This window comes from Carassius auratus, chromosome 41, assembly GCF_003368295.1.
Source record: "Carassius auratus strain Wakin chromosome 41, ASM336829v1, whole genome shotgun sequence".
Lineage (NCBI taxonomy): Eukaryota > Metazoa > Chordata > Actinopteri > Cypriniformes > Cyprinidae > Carassius > Carassius auratus.
Genome location: NC_039283.1, coordinates 16,135,383 through 16,151,720, shown reverse-complemented (window position 1 = coordinate 16,151,720; position 16,338 = coordinate 16,135,383). Strand labels below are relative to the sequence as shown.

General features: G+C 41.4%; 1 long non-coding RNA gene across 1 annotated transcript; it reads right to left on the bottom strand.

Moving 5' to 3' along the window:
* Positions 1-12,547: 12,547 nt before the first annotated feature.
* On the bottom strand, positions 12,548-13,500 carry LOC113060213 (uncharacterized). Its single transcript, XR_003278212.1, has 3 exons — positions 13,460-13,500; positions 13,182-13,345; positions 12,548-12,832 (listed from the first exon to the last, which is right to left on the bottom strand). It is a non-coding gene; the product is annotated as an uncharacterized LOC113060213 (long non-coding RNA).
* Positions 13,501-16,338: the final 2,838 nt, after the last annotated feature.

The following is a 16,338-nucleotide window of genomic DNA, read 5'->3' as shown; positions in this document are numbered from 1 at the left end:
AATATAATAATAATAATAATAATAATAATAATAATAATAATAATAATTATTATTATTATTATTATTATTATTTTTACAAGGAATTATCTTCTTTTTTAATTACATTTAATTAGCTGTAATAAATCAAATACACTGCTGGACAATAATCAATCATTTGTAATGGATATTTTTTCCTAATGGCAATTTTATGATTGTTTTATATACTAGGCTACATATAATTAGCAATTATTAAAATTTTCTGCACCGAATAAGGTAGAAAATATACTTTATAGTTTCTGTACTGTAATAAATGTCAATTAGCACTGCATCATTCATAACTTTTTTGTGTTTTTTTTTTTTTTTTAGTTTCATCAGTTCATTCTGCTTTTATTCAGTTTAGCTGCAGATATAGCCTGGCACGTCTATGAGAGCAAGATCGCTTCTCTTTCAGTGTGAAAACGTCTTCATCTCTATTTAACTTTTCCTCTCCATCAGCGAATGATTCTGAGAGAAAACGCGCCAGATGTCTGTTTGCTAATGAAACAAACGCTACTTTCATGCATCTGATTATCAGATAAATCTCGCGCTCTTATTTCAAGGTCGTTGTTAATGCTGTGGTTAATTTTAACAGTTTCCTTCATATATTCGGCTCTGTCCATGCAATAAATACAGCTGTCGATGGCTCCGGTAACTCCGTCTGTAAGATGCAGAGAGCCATTGACAAACTACAGAAAAGTAAAACTACTTCACTTTAGCATTACTGGCCACGAGTCCTATAGATCACACGTCAGCTGCGTCAGAGACGAACGGAGCGCGAGCATAATTCTGTGACAGTCTCAGGCGGTAAACAGTGGAGCGCGTGAAGGACAGATAAGAGGCACAATTCACGAACACTCTTCCAAGGTCTCCATTAATTAGTGCGTGTAGTAATTTAATGTGTATACATTTTGAAAGCATTGAATCGCTATAGAAATCACGATTCATTCGATTCTTAGCATTTTGAATTGATTACTGTCCAAGATCAGCGATTCACGATTCAAAAATCATGTTTCAAGATCGATGCATATGAATCGACAGGGTTTGTAATCGATGCATCGAGAAAACGAGTGAATCGTTACACCCCTATTAAAGAACATCTAAATGACAGCACAGTAGATAGAGTCAGTACAGAAAATGATCTTGAAATATCTGGACTCAAAAATGTATTGTGGTTAATTAATTTACACAACACTCTTTTGAGTCAAAAGGTTGAGATTTACTTATTTATAAAGAGATTCTGTAATTTCCAGGATTTGCATAGGATGAGATGAACAGGGTGTGAGAGTGATTTTTTCACAGCATGAGCAAAATACAGAAGAGTCTGAATACTTGTCAAAGTAATATTATATTTTTTTCTTCATATTCTTAACAAGTCTGGCTTTACTTTGACATTATAGGGTATTGAGTGTAGATTGATGTGTGGAAAAAATAATTGAAAATTATTTAATTTAGGGTCAGAATATTTATGAATCCACTGTATAATCAAAATAAAAGCAATTTACAATTTACACTACTAAATGTAAAATATTCTTGGACAGTAACACAAATGTTAACTCATATTTTCCAACTAGTGGAGTGTTTTTATAAGTAATAATCTTCTACAAGCTTGTTTAAACATCCACACGTTCATATTATAACTAAACAGATATTATAACCCAGTGGTTCTCAAACTTTTGTTGGTCATGTGTTGGTGTTCAGTGCTGCTTTATACTCACTGCTCTAACAACAGGCTACGATCACCACAACATGACTTAACTTTAATCTAAACCTTTACCTAAGCATGGTTAACTTACTGTACATGTTTAACCATATTAACTGTATTTCCATCATAATAATGAAAAAAATAATTTCCGTCACATTTTAATAGCATAGCTAAACTTAATCTTTCAAATTAATCAATGTCCATCACTATCAGTGAGTCTGCACCGAGACTTTATATGGTTAGAAATAGGTTATTGCATTCATACAGAAGCTTCAGGAGTTTCTCTGTGCTGCTTGAGGGCTTGTTTGATGGATGATACTGGTATATATCTGTTGACTGGTGACCATTAAAGGATAGTTCACCCAAATAGCAAAATTATGTCCTTAATAACTAACCCTCATGTTGTTCCAAACCCGTAAGACCTCAGTTTATCTTTGGAACACAGTTTAAGATATTTTAGATTTAGTCCGAGAGCTCTCAGTCCATCCATTATGTGAATGGTATACTGTCCATGTCCAGAAAGGGAAGAAAAACATCATCAAAGTAGTCCATGTGACATCAGGGAGGTGAAGCATCGAAAATACATTTTGGTCCAAAAATAGCATAAACTTAAGCTGTTAACTTATTTCATGTGGCTGACACTCTCTCTGAATTAAAACAAACCAATATCTCGGAGTAATTCATTTACTCAAACAGTACACTGACTGAACTGCTGTGAAGAGAGAACTGAAGATGAACACCGAACCGAGCCAGATAACGAACAATAGACTGACTCGTTCTTGAGAAAAAGATCCGGTTACATTGAATGATTTGTTCGCAAACCGGATATCACAAACTGCTTTGTTTTGAAATATCTCTCACAACAGACACAGAAGAGAAGACAATGCTGAATAAAGTCGTAGTTTTTACTATTTTTGGACCAAAATGTATTTTCGATGCTTCAAAAAACTGACCCTCTGATTTCACATGGACTACTTTGATGATGTTTTTCTTACCTTTCTGGACAGTATACCGTACACACATCTTCAATGGATGGACTGAGAGCTCTCGGACTAAATATAAAATATCTTAATAATGTGTTCTGAAGATGAATGGAGGTCTTACGGGTTTGGAACAACATGAGGGTAAGTTATTATTGACATAATTTTGCTATTTGGTTGAACTATCCCTTTAACAACTTTCCAAGTGACTGGTTCAGTTCTGTTTTGTAGAGGATGTTCAGAGCATGGCAGCAACAGTGAAGACCCTGGGGTTGGATGGACAGAAGCCAAAGTTTTACACTCTGAAACCAGAGAAACATACATGTTAGAAACAGGTTTCCTGTGGATTAAGGCAGTCATGATCCTTATAGACCTGGCAGTCATATAGGTCATCATTGGATGATCTGATGTCTTTCAGATCAAGTGTAACATTTCCAGCATCTTTTCTCACAGACCATCTCTGGTGCTCTGATGCTGGAGAGATGTCTGAATACATCAGGTTGCCTTTATCTCGGTTGGTTCTGCATAGTTTTACTGTCAGAGACTGCAGCAGGTGGGTTGTGGTTAGGTAAGAAATAGACATGCTGTCACCCTGAACACAGTTTATGCTCAACTAACAAACCTGTTTACAGCATCTCTGTGTCACCACTGAAAGGAAAAGAAGATCAAAATGAGACATAAAGCACTATGAGAACGGAAACCACCACATCACTTACAGCATTAGCTTTTTATTATAGGTAACTGGTAACTCTAACTTTTTAACTGGTTCATTTTAGGAAATTAGAATAAATTTTAGTGAAAGGCTACAGAGGATACAGTGAAAAAACAAACAAACAAATATTTTAATGATATTTTTTTTTCTTTTCTCTATTCTAGGTAAATTTAAATTAAATTTATGCATTTAACAGACGCTTTTATCCAAAGCGACTTACTGTGCATTCAGGCTATCAATTTTTACCTATCATGTGCTACCAGGGAATCAAACCCCCAACCTTGTGCTTGATAACGCAATGCTCTACCAATTGAGCTACAGGAACACATATGAATATAAGTTGTTTTAGTAAAGCCAGTTTTACCAGTTATTAGTAAAGCTGTGGCTGAAATGGGTAACTTGATAGAATGGTGTTTAAGAACAAAAGCCATTACAACCGGAGGCTGCAGTTACAGGACCGCAATTCTGTGACCGCAGCTTTAGGACCCTAGTATTTTTGTGACAGCACCACCTACTGTACTAAATCAACACTAATTAAAGATGGACGACGTGGACAGCAACCAGACGGTGAGTATCGATATTTAGTTAAGTTTTATTTTATAACGTTTAAACGGTGCAAAGTTTACATAGTGAGAACTGCTACCTATGAATTAATAATTAATTCCCACCAAATTAAGAATTTGTGAGCTAGTTTTATTAATTACTACGACATTACTACTACGTTAATTCGTGGCTATGATTTCATAAATCCTAATTGTGTTTTAATGACGAAGTATTATAAGTGAATCTAGCCTGCACATTAATTAAACTTATCAGATGACAAGAGCATGGTTGATGTAAGGTTTGTAAGATTTACCTGCAGCTTAATGTATTAGTGTGAATACTGGCTTAATAGTTGTTGTTTTACCATATTTATGTATAAAATATATTTTATAATTAAACTGCACTGACTGCCTAGTTGCAGTATGTGTTAGCCTGTTGTTTGTTATTGTGTTGCAATGATAAATGAGGCATTTGGCAATTTTAATAGTTTGTTACAATTTGGCCTAATCTGCAGGTCTACTCCACACACAGTCCATTGATGTCATGTGTTAGTTTCTGTCATGTTCTGCATGGCCAATATGAAGTGATTTTATGGATTCGATTAGGCTCATTGTAGGACAGATGATTAAAAAAGGCACTAGGGATATTTTCATGATCTCAAAATATTCTAACAAGTACACTCTATTCCAGTTGAATATGTTAAACAAATGTTTCTTATTTATCTCTCTCTGTCTCTCGCTCTCTCTTTCTCTTGAGTTGAAGCCTACAGCTGTTCTATTTGTCAATAAACACGCCTTGCGATTACATCCTGTCTCTGTCTTACGTAACAGAACGATCTGACCATTATGGATGTAGCAGGCGCCTCCACGTGGGACGAGTTTTTTTGGTCGTTTTGACTTTTCTCTTTCGTACCGCCTGGGTTCCAAAACATCAAACCCGATTCTTTATCTCGTGTTTTTGACCATTCCGAATGCCCGTCCACTCCCGAGTGTATTTTACCTGAGACATTAGTGGTCTCCATTCTCAGATGGGAGGTCGAATCGAAGGTCATGAAGGCCTTAGAAGGGGTAATGCCTCCGCCCGATTGCCCACCGAACCGGTTATTTGTGCCTGAGGAGTATCGGTCTGAAGTCATTCAGTGGGGTCATTGCTCCAGTATAGCTTGTCATCCAGGAGTTAATCGTACCAGTTTTTTGGTTAAACAACGATTCTGGTGGCCGTTAATGGCTCGTGATATCCGTAGTTTTGTTTTGGCTTGCTCTGTTTGTGCCACTGGTAAGACATCCAACCGACCCCCTGATGGGTTACTACAACCGCTGTCAGTCCCTTCTAGACCCTGGTCCCACATCGCGCTAGATTTTGTTACCACCCTCCTGCCCTCCCAGGGCAAGACTGTCGTTTTGACGGTCGTGGACCGGTTCTCGAAGGCGGCTCATTTTATTGCCTTGCCCAAATTACCTTCAGCCAAGGAGACAGCGGTTGCTGTCATAGATCACGTCTTTCTTTTACATGGCCTCCCGATGGACGTGGTCTCTGACAGGGGTCCCCAATTTGTGGCAAAAGGCCTGGTCCTCTCTCGTCCTTCACTGTCGTCGCTCCCGTTTTATATCATCCTCTCCTAATTGTTCGGGATGTCACTTCCTGTTTGTTGTTGACGGCTGTACTACGTTTGAGCTCCGTCACTATATTCTTTTCATTGACTATTTTTAACTTAAAAATCAATTTTACACATCATTGTTTCCGTTTATATAACGCGTGAATATATCCTCTATTGTATTCTACAACAAAAACAATCAGAGCGCCTCGCTATCACTAGTTTTATTTTGATCTCCCGGGTCCGCTATTAGCTTTTAGCCAGTTAGCATCAGCAAGCGTGGTTGCTGCTAACTGCGCTTACATTGCTAATACTCTATTCTCACACATTACCACTGCTGTACTCACTGTTACTTGCTTTAATGGCGGATGAATGTCTCCACTCTTTGCAGCTCGAGCTCGAGGCCGTGGGGAAGCAGATTCGCGACCTGGAACAGAAGCAGGCCCAGCTGAGAGAGCGGAGAGCCGCGCTGGAATCACCACGGACCCTGGGTGCATCCACAGCGGAGGACGCGAGCTGGGTCCCGGGCGACGACTTCTCCCCCTCCTGCCTTCGAGATCTCCATCCAGAACCGCTTCTCTCCCCTCCGCGAGACAGGACGCGACGCTGTGATCATCGGAGACTCCATCGTCCGACACGTAAGTGCTACGTTAGCCGAAGGTAAAGTGCACACTCATTGTTTGCCTGGTGCTCGTGTTCTCAATGTTTCTGCGCAGATACCCGCGATCCTGAAGGACGGCGAGAGCCCCAGAGCGGTCATGCTTCACGCCGGGGTTAACGACACCACGCTGCGGCAGACGGAGACGCTGAAGAGGGACTTCAGGAGCCTGATCGAGACGGTTCGCAGCACGACGCCCGCGGCGACGATCGTCGTGTCAGGACCACTGCCCACGTATCGACGAGGACACGAAAGGTTCAGTAGACTTTTTGCTTTAAATGAATGGTTGTTGTCATGGTGTAAAGAACAGAAACTGCTATTTGTTAATAACTGGAATCTTTTCTGGGAGCGTCCTAGACTGTTTCGCGCTGATGGATTACACCCCAGCAAAATTGGAGCCGAGCTTCTCTCTGACAACATCTCCAGGACACTTCGCTCCATGTGACTAGTAAGACAATTCTCAAATAACCATTATGATGAGTTTTGTTCTAACCGCTTAAATGCTAAAGGTACTTGCGCTGTAAAACCTATTAAGACTGTGTCTGTTCCCCGAATAGTGAGGTCAAAATATAAATATGATGTAGGATCTAGAAAAAATCTTATCGTAATTAAACCAGAAAAATGTAAAGTAAATGAACAAAAACAATTTTTAAAGTTTGGGCTCATAAATATTAGATCACTCGCACCAAAAGCAGTTATTGTAAATGAAATGATCACAGATAATAGTTTTGATTTACTCTGCTTGACTGAAACCTGGCTAAAACCAAATGATTATTTTGGTCTAAATGAGTCTACTCCACCAAACTACTGTTATAAGCATGAGCCCCGTCAGACTGGTCGTGGCGGGGGTGTTGCAACAATATATAGTGATATTCTCAATGTTACCCAGAAAACAGGATACAGGTTTAACTCTTTTGAAATACTTCTGCTAAATGTTACTCTGTCAGACATGCAAAAGAAATCTAATGTATCTCTTGCTCTGGCTACTGTGTATAGACCACCAGGGCCGTATACAGAATTCCTAAAAGAATTTGCAGATTTCCTCTCAGACCTTCTAGTTACAGTTGATAAGGTGCTAATCATGGGAGATTTTAATATTCACGTTGATAATGCAAATGATACATTAGGACTTGCGTTGCACCGGGCCCACTCATCGTTTTAATCATACACTAGATTTAATTATATCGCATGGAATCGATCTTACTGCTATAGATATTGTACCTCAAAGTGATGATATTACAGACCATTTTCTTGTATCGTGCATGCTGCGTATAACTGATATTAACTATATGTCGCAGCGTTACCGTCTGGGCAGAACTATTGTTCTAGCCACCAAAGAAAGATTCTCAAATAACCTGCCTGATCTATCTCAACTGCTAATTGTACCCAAAAATACACACGAATTAGACGAAATTACTGACAACATGGGCACTATTTTCTCTAATACATTAGAAGCTGTTGCCCCAATCAAATTGAAAAAAGTTAGAGAAAAACGTACTGTACCATGGTATAACAGTAATACTCACTCTCTCAAGAAATTAACTCGTAGTCTTGAACGCAAATGGAGAAAAACTAACTTAGAAGTTTTTAGAACTGCATGGAAAAACAGTATGTCCAGCTATAGACAGGCTCTAAAAACTGCTAGGGCAGAGCATATACACAAACTCATTGAAAATAACCAAAACAATCCAAGGTTTTTATTTAGCACAGTGGCTAAGTTAACAAATTACCAGATGCCACCTGATTCAAATATTCCACCAACGTTAAACAGTAATGACTTCATGAATTTCTTCACTGATAAAATAGATAACATTAGAAATACAATAGCGAATGTAGATTCTACAGCGTCTAACACTTCAGTTTCATCCATCGCACCCAAAGATAAACTGCAGTGCTTTACAACCATAGGACAGGAAGAGCTAAATAAACTTATCACTGTATCTAAACCAACAACATGTTTATTAGATCCTGTACCCATTAAATTACTGAAAGAGCTGTTACCTGTAGCCGAAGAACCGCTTCTCAATATCATAAACTCGTCGTTAACTTTAGGACACGTCCCAAAACCATTCAAGCTGGCGGTTATCAAGCCTCTTATTAAGAAACCAAAACTAGATCCTAGTGTACTGGCAAATTATAGGCCTATTTCAAATCTTCCATTTATGTCTAAAATTTTAGAGAAAGTTGTGTCTGCTCAATTGAGCACCTTCCTGCATAAAAATGATCTGTATGAAGAATTTCAGTCAGGTTTTAGGCCCCACCATAGCACAGAAACTGCACTTGTTAAAATTACAAATGACCTGCTCCTTGCGTCAGACCAAGGCTGCATCTCATTTCTAGTCTTACTTGATCTTGGTGCTGCGTTCGACACCATAGATCATGACATACTCATAGATCGATTACAAAACTATACAGGTATTCAAGGGCAGGCTCTAAGATGGTTTAGATCCTACCTGTCCGATCGCCACCATTTTGTTTACTTAAATGGGGAGTCATCTCATTTATCATCAGTAAAATATGGAGTGCCACAAGGATCCGTCCTAGGTCCCCTTCTATTTTCAATATATATGTTGCCCCTTGGTAATATTATTAGAAAATACGGAATTAGCTTCCACTGTTATGCTGATGATACTCAGCTATATATCTCAACGAGACCAGATGAAACTTCCCAATTATCTAAGCTAACAGAGTGTGTTAAAAATGTAAAAGATTGGATGACACACAATTTTCTCCAATTAAATTTGGATAAGACAGAGATACTAATTATTGGACCAAAAAACACTACACAGAATCTTGTAGATTACAATCTGCAACTAGACGGATGTACTGTTACTTCCTCTACAGTCAGAAATCTGGGTGTTATATTAGACAGCAATTTGTCTTTTGAAAATCATATTTCCAATGTTACAAAAACTACATTCTTCCATCTTAGAAACATTGCCAAGCTACGAAACATGTTATCTGTTTCTGATGCAGAAAAGCTAGTTCATGCATTCATGACCTCTAGACTGGACTATTGTAATGCACTTCTAGGTGGTTGTCCTGCTTCGTCAATAAACAAGCTACAGGTAGTCCAAAATGCAGCAGCTAGAGTCCTTACCAGGTCAAGAAAATATGATCATATTACCCCAGTTTTACAGTCTCTGCACTGGCTACCTATTAAGTTCCGTATCAGTTACAAATTATCATTACTTACCTATAAGGCCCTAAATGGTTTAGCTCCAGCGTACCTAACTAGCCTTCTACCACGTTACAACCCATCACGCACCCTAAGGTCACAAAACGCTGGACTTTTGGTCGTTCCTAGGATAGCAAAGTCCACTAAAGGGGGTAGAGCTTTCTCACATTTGGCTCCCAAACTCTGGAATAGCCTTCCTGATAATGTTCGGGGTTCAGACACACTCTCTCTGTTTAAATCTAGATTAAAAACACATCTCTTTCGCCAAGCATTCGAATAATGTATCTTTTTAATTGTGAGTGTAGTTGCATCTGTTCAAAGGTGCATTTTTATTCATTAACTTGGGTTAAACTAATTTTACTTTGTTGGATCAGCAGCTATGCTAATGATGTCTGTATTTTGTTTCTATGTTTCGCCACGGGATTTACATCCCGTGGTAACTAGGATTTAAACAAGCTCCAGTCTGGATCCAGAACACCTGAGAAGAGATGATGCTGACCCTCAGAGGACCCCAGATGATGCTACCTTGAATCAACAAACAGAACTAACAATTATTGCTAAATGTGTGACTGAATCATATAATAACTTAATTAATAATATTGATAGTTCATCGTCTAGCTGACTACGTCTTGTATTATTATTATTATTTTTTCTAAAATCCTGTCAAATGTGCACAAACTACTAGCTACTACTAAATATTGTAGAAACATAATTTTCTGTAAAGTTGCTTTGTAACGATTTATTTTGTAAAAAGCGCTATACAAATAAACTTGAATTGAATTGAATTGAATTATATCCTTCCATCTCCTCTGTGGGACTTGAGACCGGTGGTGGGTCGCAGGTGTCGTTCATTTCCCAATCACTCCACCTGCCTCGCTCGTTCCCACATCCCTCGGCCCCACCCCACTCGTCACAAAGGCGTATCTTTGATTCTCGCTGTTGCCACTGACACCGCGTTGTGGAGATGCTGTGCTTCATTGTAAAAAGCAAAACTATTTTGTTTGGTCTTCCAAAAGAGGACACAACTAGAAATCAGTGGTTAAGTTGTATTTACAACACTGTTCCAGAACAGTTTTGTTCTTATATGAATTTAGTTTTGAATCTTACATTCTGTTGTCTGTACCATTTGTCTGTATCATATGTCTATGACACATCAGCTACAGTTTGTACAAAATACAAGTACACCATTAGCACAACATAAAAAAGACAGTTGCGAAGAACTACTAAAGTACTGGATTTATTTTTGATAGAAAAGGTTTTGCTTACAGAAAATTACAAACCTTTGATTTGATCAGTGCTTAATAAAATTCTAAAACCAATAAATACAAAATACATGTACATAAATCATTCTTATTTACTTTAAAACAAGAACAAAATAATAGATTTACAAGGCATTGTAGAGGTGTCCATTCACATGAATCAGATGCTGTGTGCATAGATAAAGTCCTGTAGATATAGACAAGAACAGGCAGCTTGGTATCAAAAAAGAGCTAACGTGTCTGCTACAGGATTAAAAGACTATGGTAGAAAATATCAGTTATTTAAATTAACAATTTCCATTGTTAACACCAAATTAACAATTTCCATTGTTTTACCGTCAGGAATGAACAAACAATGATTAGTTTTAAAGTCTTTCTGTTGATGATTAACATGTTTGGTTGAAACATAAACACTAGTTGATTAGTGATTTCACCTAAAAATACAATAGCTGCATAACAGTAAAGACCTTATTTCACAGTGCAGTTGATTTAAAAAAGCTCTGCCATTTTATAATGCTAAATTACATTTGCTACAGGCAAGTCAGCAATGAATGTGGACCTCATTCTGTAAGTTCAGTATTTATATGGAAACTGAAGGAAATATAGCTGAAATGTAAGTGTATTTATTGTGATTGTGATTGTAGCATCACTAATGCATGTTTGAAACGCTGATTCTCTCATACCTGAAACTTATCTGTCTTTTGCCCACTCGGTAAACATAAAGAAATAAGTGTTTTTAAGAAGAGCTGGAGACTTAACCAGAGAATGAAAAATAATACCTTTCTTGTTACTAAACCTTGATTTCCCTCTTTATCATCTATTCTCTTGGAACAGTTTAGAAGCATGTTTTGGACTGTTATCTGCATATCTCTCTGTGTTACTATACTACATTATAGTGACATCATTTTTATTCACTTCCCTGTTCTCTGCAAATTGGATTTTTGGAAAAATGTTCACTGCTGTGTTCATTTCCCTTCTTCTAATACCCTGATATCCATCCTCATCTCCCATCAGCCTCTATTAACACACACATAAGAAATCATCAGTGCTCATAATCGGTCACAAGGCCCTTAAAACAAAATTAAATCCTTCTCTCACTCTCTGTTAATTCATTTTTCTTATTTCTTCTATTAATCCCTAATTAATAAACCAAAATTGTCTTTGCAAAGTTGAACTGAGGCAAATTCTGATTTATAAATATAGTCAGGCCCGTCGCGACAAGTCAGGCAAACCAAGCAATTGCTTGGGGCCCGGAGCTGGCCTGGGGCCCCAAGACAATGACTGGTTAAGAATAAAATGCAACGACACTGTGTGAGCGCCCCTTTGATCGTCAATGCAGTAACGTGTAATGACACTGTTATCGGTATCCCCCTCAAGGGGGCCCCTCTCACTGAGACTTAGGTCTCTGCAGAGCAAAAGTGGGCATTTGTCACCATGTGGGTGTTATGCTAACAGTGAAATGGTAAAACGTACTTCACAGGTAATTTCAGATTTTTTTTTTCAATTATTTTCCCAGCTACACCATCAACTTCCTCCTCAACATCAACAGATGCATCACTTCTCAGTGCTGATGTTTCCTCTATATAGCCAAGGTACCACAAGCTCTATAATTATAGCTTTAGATTATAGATATTCTGTACAGCCCAGAGTTTAAACTGATAAGTATGTGCTGTCATATTATTAGAAAAAAAAAAAACAGTGCAAATCACTATTGAATTCCAACCAAACTATATTTTCAAGCAGTATTTGCACTGTAAACCTTTTTTATTTATATAAAGTGTGGGTGAACTTAAACTGTATGGCTATGCTGTAGTTCCTGTAGGCTTTGCCTGCGTGCGAGGGTAGGGGGGCCTCTATGTCCATTTTGCTTGGTGCTCCCAAATTCCTTCAAACGGCCCTGAATATAGTGATGTGGCGTAAAGATCAAAAGTAGAAACCAGAAGACTGAAGTTTCTATTATCAGTTTTAGAGCAGGACTGAAGCTACTGTGTGTCCAGGAATGAAGCATCAATGAAGAGGAATTCCAGATTCATCTCTCAGTCTTCAGCAGGAACTGGTCTGTAGGTTGCTCTTGGTGAGGATGGAGGTTATGCTGGAATGATCATACAATCCTTCATCATCATCATCATCATCACAGCTGAGCACTGAAGACTCCAGAGCTGACTGTCGGGCCTGTTGGATCTTCCTCCTGATGAAAAAGAAAACAATACTATTTAACAGTAGTGTCTAAGAAAAAATAATACAATTGCACTTTTTTGAACAAATTCTTGTGTAAATCTCATTTGGGATTGAAAACGTCTGTTGTAGGTAATGGTTCCCTGGGAAAGAAGGGCGTGAGTGTGGGAGCACACATTTATGTTGTGTATTCATTCGATTTTAGCCTTGATTTATATAATCTTCAGAACCTACAAGAATGTACTGGATGATTGACATGTCACAAGTTATTTCCTCACTCAGCTTCTGTGGTTTTGGTTTGTTTTGTTTTGTGGCTGCTTCACACTGAACCATTATCTTCTCTCTTAGTCACACACACATACTTGAGTTCATTCTCTAGTGCCGTGACTTTGGACTGCAGCGCCTCCTTCTGTTCCTGCATCTCCTCCATTTCTCTGATGGCCTTCCTCCTCAATCCCTCCAGCCGCTCTGCTTCTGCCTCTCCTTCATCCACCTGCCTCTTCAGAGCCTTCACACGCAGAGTCAGCTCAAGAACCACACAGCATTAAACACAGAAACACTCCACGGGTCTCTAACACACACCAATCATCACACACACACACTTGTTTATATGTGCATATGTAACGTGTGTATTCTTCACCTGGTCTCTCTGCTCTGTGTGCTGCTGTCTCTCCTCATCCAAGGTGATGTTCAACTCCTTTAGTTTCCTCTCCAACCGTCGCTGACAGGACACCACAGAGCTCTTCTCTCTGCAAAAACACTTAAAGCTATGTGCTTGAAATGTAGGATGTCCTGAAGTGTTTTGGGAGTTTTCTTATGCTCTGAGATCAGATGAGTTCAGATAATGAGTTTTAATGTGAAATGTTGCAGAGCAACTATAATGATTTGCAGAGGATCAGTGCTGCCTCACTCCCATTTATATTTATTAATCTTGTAAATGTGTTTCTGTCTTGCAAACTTGTTATTTAGATCCATAATTTGTCAGGATGATCAGAAGCATCAATGGGTTCAAATGAGTTGAAAATTATAAACAAAGCAGCAATATTTTGCATTGTATGTTTTCCAGAAAAAAGTGTGTTAATTCTCATAAAAAAATACAATAGAGAGAATAACTTAAGTCATATGCTGGAACACAAATATAAGTCTTTTCAGAATAGTTTATTGCAATACAAACATTATATCAAAGAATATGTGCAGAAAAAAAAGAAGTAAATCCAAGAGTCATTCCACAGAAGAGTTGTCATTATGTGTCTCTTACAGTGTGTCCTGTATAAAAATGCATCACAAGCTTGATACTGTCACAATACACTCGGAGTGTCACAGTGTCTGGGTTGTTGTTCCCCGGGGTTCCACTAGATGTCCTCCTTCTCACGGTGTCTGTCCCAGATCACTTCCTGTTCCCTTATATGGTCACCTTCCTCCTTGTTGCGTAATTGATTGTTCCCCCCACGTGTCTCCTGTTTCCCCATTATCCTTCTGTGTATAAATACCCAGTCTGTCTTAGTCTATGTTACGGAGTCCTTGTTTAATGTTTAACGTTAATGTTAATTCATTCCGTCACCCTTGCCTTGCCCTACCTTGCCTTGCCCTACCTTGCCTTGCCCTACCTTGCCTTGCCCTACCTTGCCTTGCCCTGTGTTCGTGTCCTGTTAATGTTTGGTGTTGGATTTTCTGGTTTTGACCCTGTTTGGACTGTTTACCCCTCTGGATTTGCCCTATATTAAACTCCTCATACCTGCAATTGGTTCTCTAGCCTCGTTCCTGAAACGCAGAACGTGACAGAAGGACTCCGTCCCCAAGAGAACCAGCAGGTATGTCTGCCCATGCCTCATCCCCAGTCACAGAGCGGGACAGAGGCGGTTTTGAAGGAACTCGCCTGGTGGTTTTCCGCGGAACCAGGGGAGGTCGTCGAGGAGGAGGTGGGCGAGAGGAAGCACGGCGCAAGATGGCCACCGACCCAACGCCGCTGTGGTGCGTAACCACCAACCCTGCACCACGAGGCCAGATGGAAACCAGCCTCACCCCACAGGGCAAGAGGGCTGCCAGCTCAGCACCGACGCCCAAGACGGCCGCTGTCTCATTCTTGGATTATTTCGCTACGCTATCAAGAATACTAGAGGTTCCCAAGACGGTTCACGTCATGGCTGCTGAGCCAGCGCTTCAGCACAAGATAGCCGTTAACACAGCGCCACAGCTCAAGATGGCCACTGAGCCAGCGCCACAGCACAAGATGGCCACCAGCCCAGCGCCACAGCACAAGTTGGCCGCCAGCCTAGCACCTCAGCACAAGATGGCCGCCAGCCCAGCGCCACAGCACAAGATGGCCGCCAGCCCAGCGCCACAGCACAAGATGGTCGCCAGCCCAGAGCCACAGCTCAAGATGGACGACTCAACGCCTGAGTCTCCAGACAAGGTGCCGCCGACTCGCCATCGTGGAGGACGGAGGAGGAGGAGACATGCGTCGACCGTCCCTCAAGGCCTGGAGAATGTTCCCGAGCGGACCGTTTCCGTTCTCGAGGCGGTGCCCGATGCAGTTCCCGAGGCCGAGGCTGTTCCCGAGGCCGAGGCTGTTCCCGATGCTGTTCCATAGGCGGTGCCCGGTGCAGTTCCCGAGGCGGTGCCCGATGCTGTTCCCGAGGCCGAGGTCGTTCCCGAGGCGGTGCCCGATGCAGTTCCCGAGGCGGTGCCCGATGCAGTTCCCGAGGCGGTGCCCGATGCAGTTCCCGAGGTCGAAGCGAAACCCGACGCTGTTCTGGAGGTCGGGGCAGAGCCCGATGCTGTTCCCGAGGCCGAGGCTGTTCCCGAGGCGGTGCCCGATGCAGTTCCCGAGGCGGTGCCCGATGCAGTTCCCGAGGCGGTGCCCGATGCAGTTCCCGAGGCGGTGCCCGATGCAGTCCCCGAGGCGGTGCCCGATGCTGTTCCCGAGGCCGAGGCTGTTCCCGAGGAGGTGCTCGATGCTGTTCGAGAGGCCGTGGCGGTGCCCGATGCTGTTCGAGAGGCCGTGGCGGTGCCCGATGCTGTTCTGGAGGCCGTGGCGGTGCCCGATGCTGTTCTGGAGGCCGAGGCGGTGCCCGATGCTGTTCTGGAGGCCGAGGCGGTGCCCGATGCTGTTCTGGAGGCCGAGGCAGTGACCAATGTGGTTCTGAAGGCCGAGGCAGCGACCAATGTGGTTCCGAAGGCCGAGGCAGTGCCCGATGTCGAGGCAGTGCCCGAGGTGGTTCCAGAGACTTTGGCAGTGACCACGAGGACGTGGTGGTCGTCCGCTCCGCCCTGGGGGACTCTGGCGGTGACCACGAGGATGTGGTGGTCGTCCGCTCCGCCCTGGGGGACTTTGGCTTTGACCACGAGGCTGTGGTGGTCTTCCGCTCCGCCCTGGAGGGCTCTGACTTTGACCACAAGGCTGTGGTGGTCTTCCGCTCCGCCCTGGAGGGTTTTGACTTTGACCACAAGGCCGTGGTGGTCTTCCGCTCCGCCCTGGAGGGCTCTGGCCTTGACCACACGGCTGTGGTGGTCATCTGC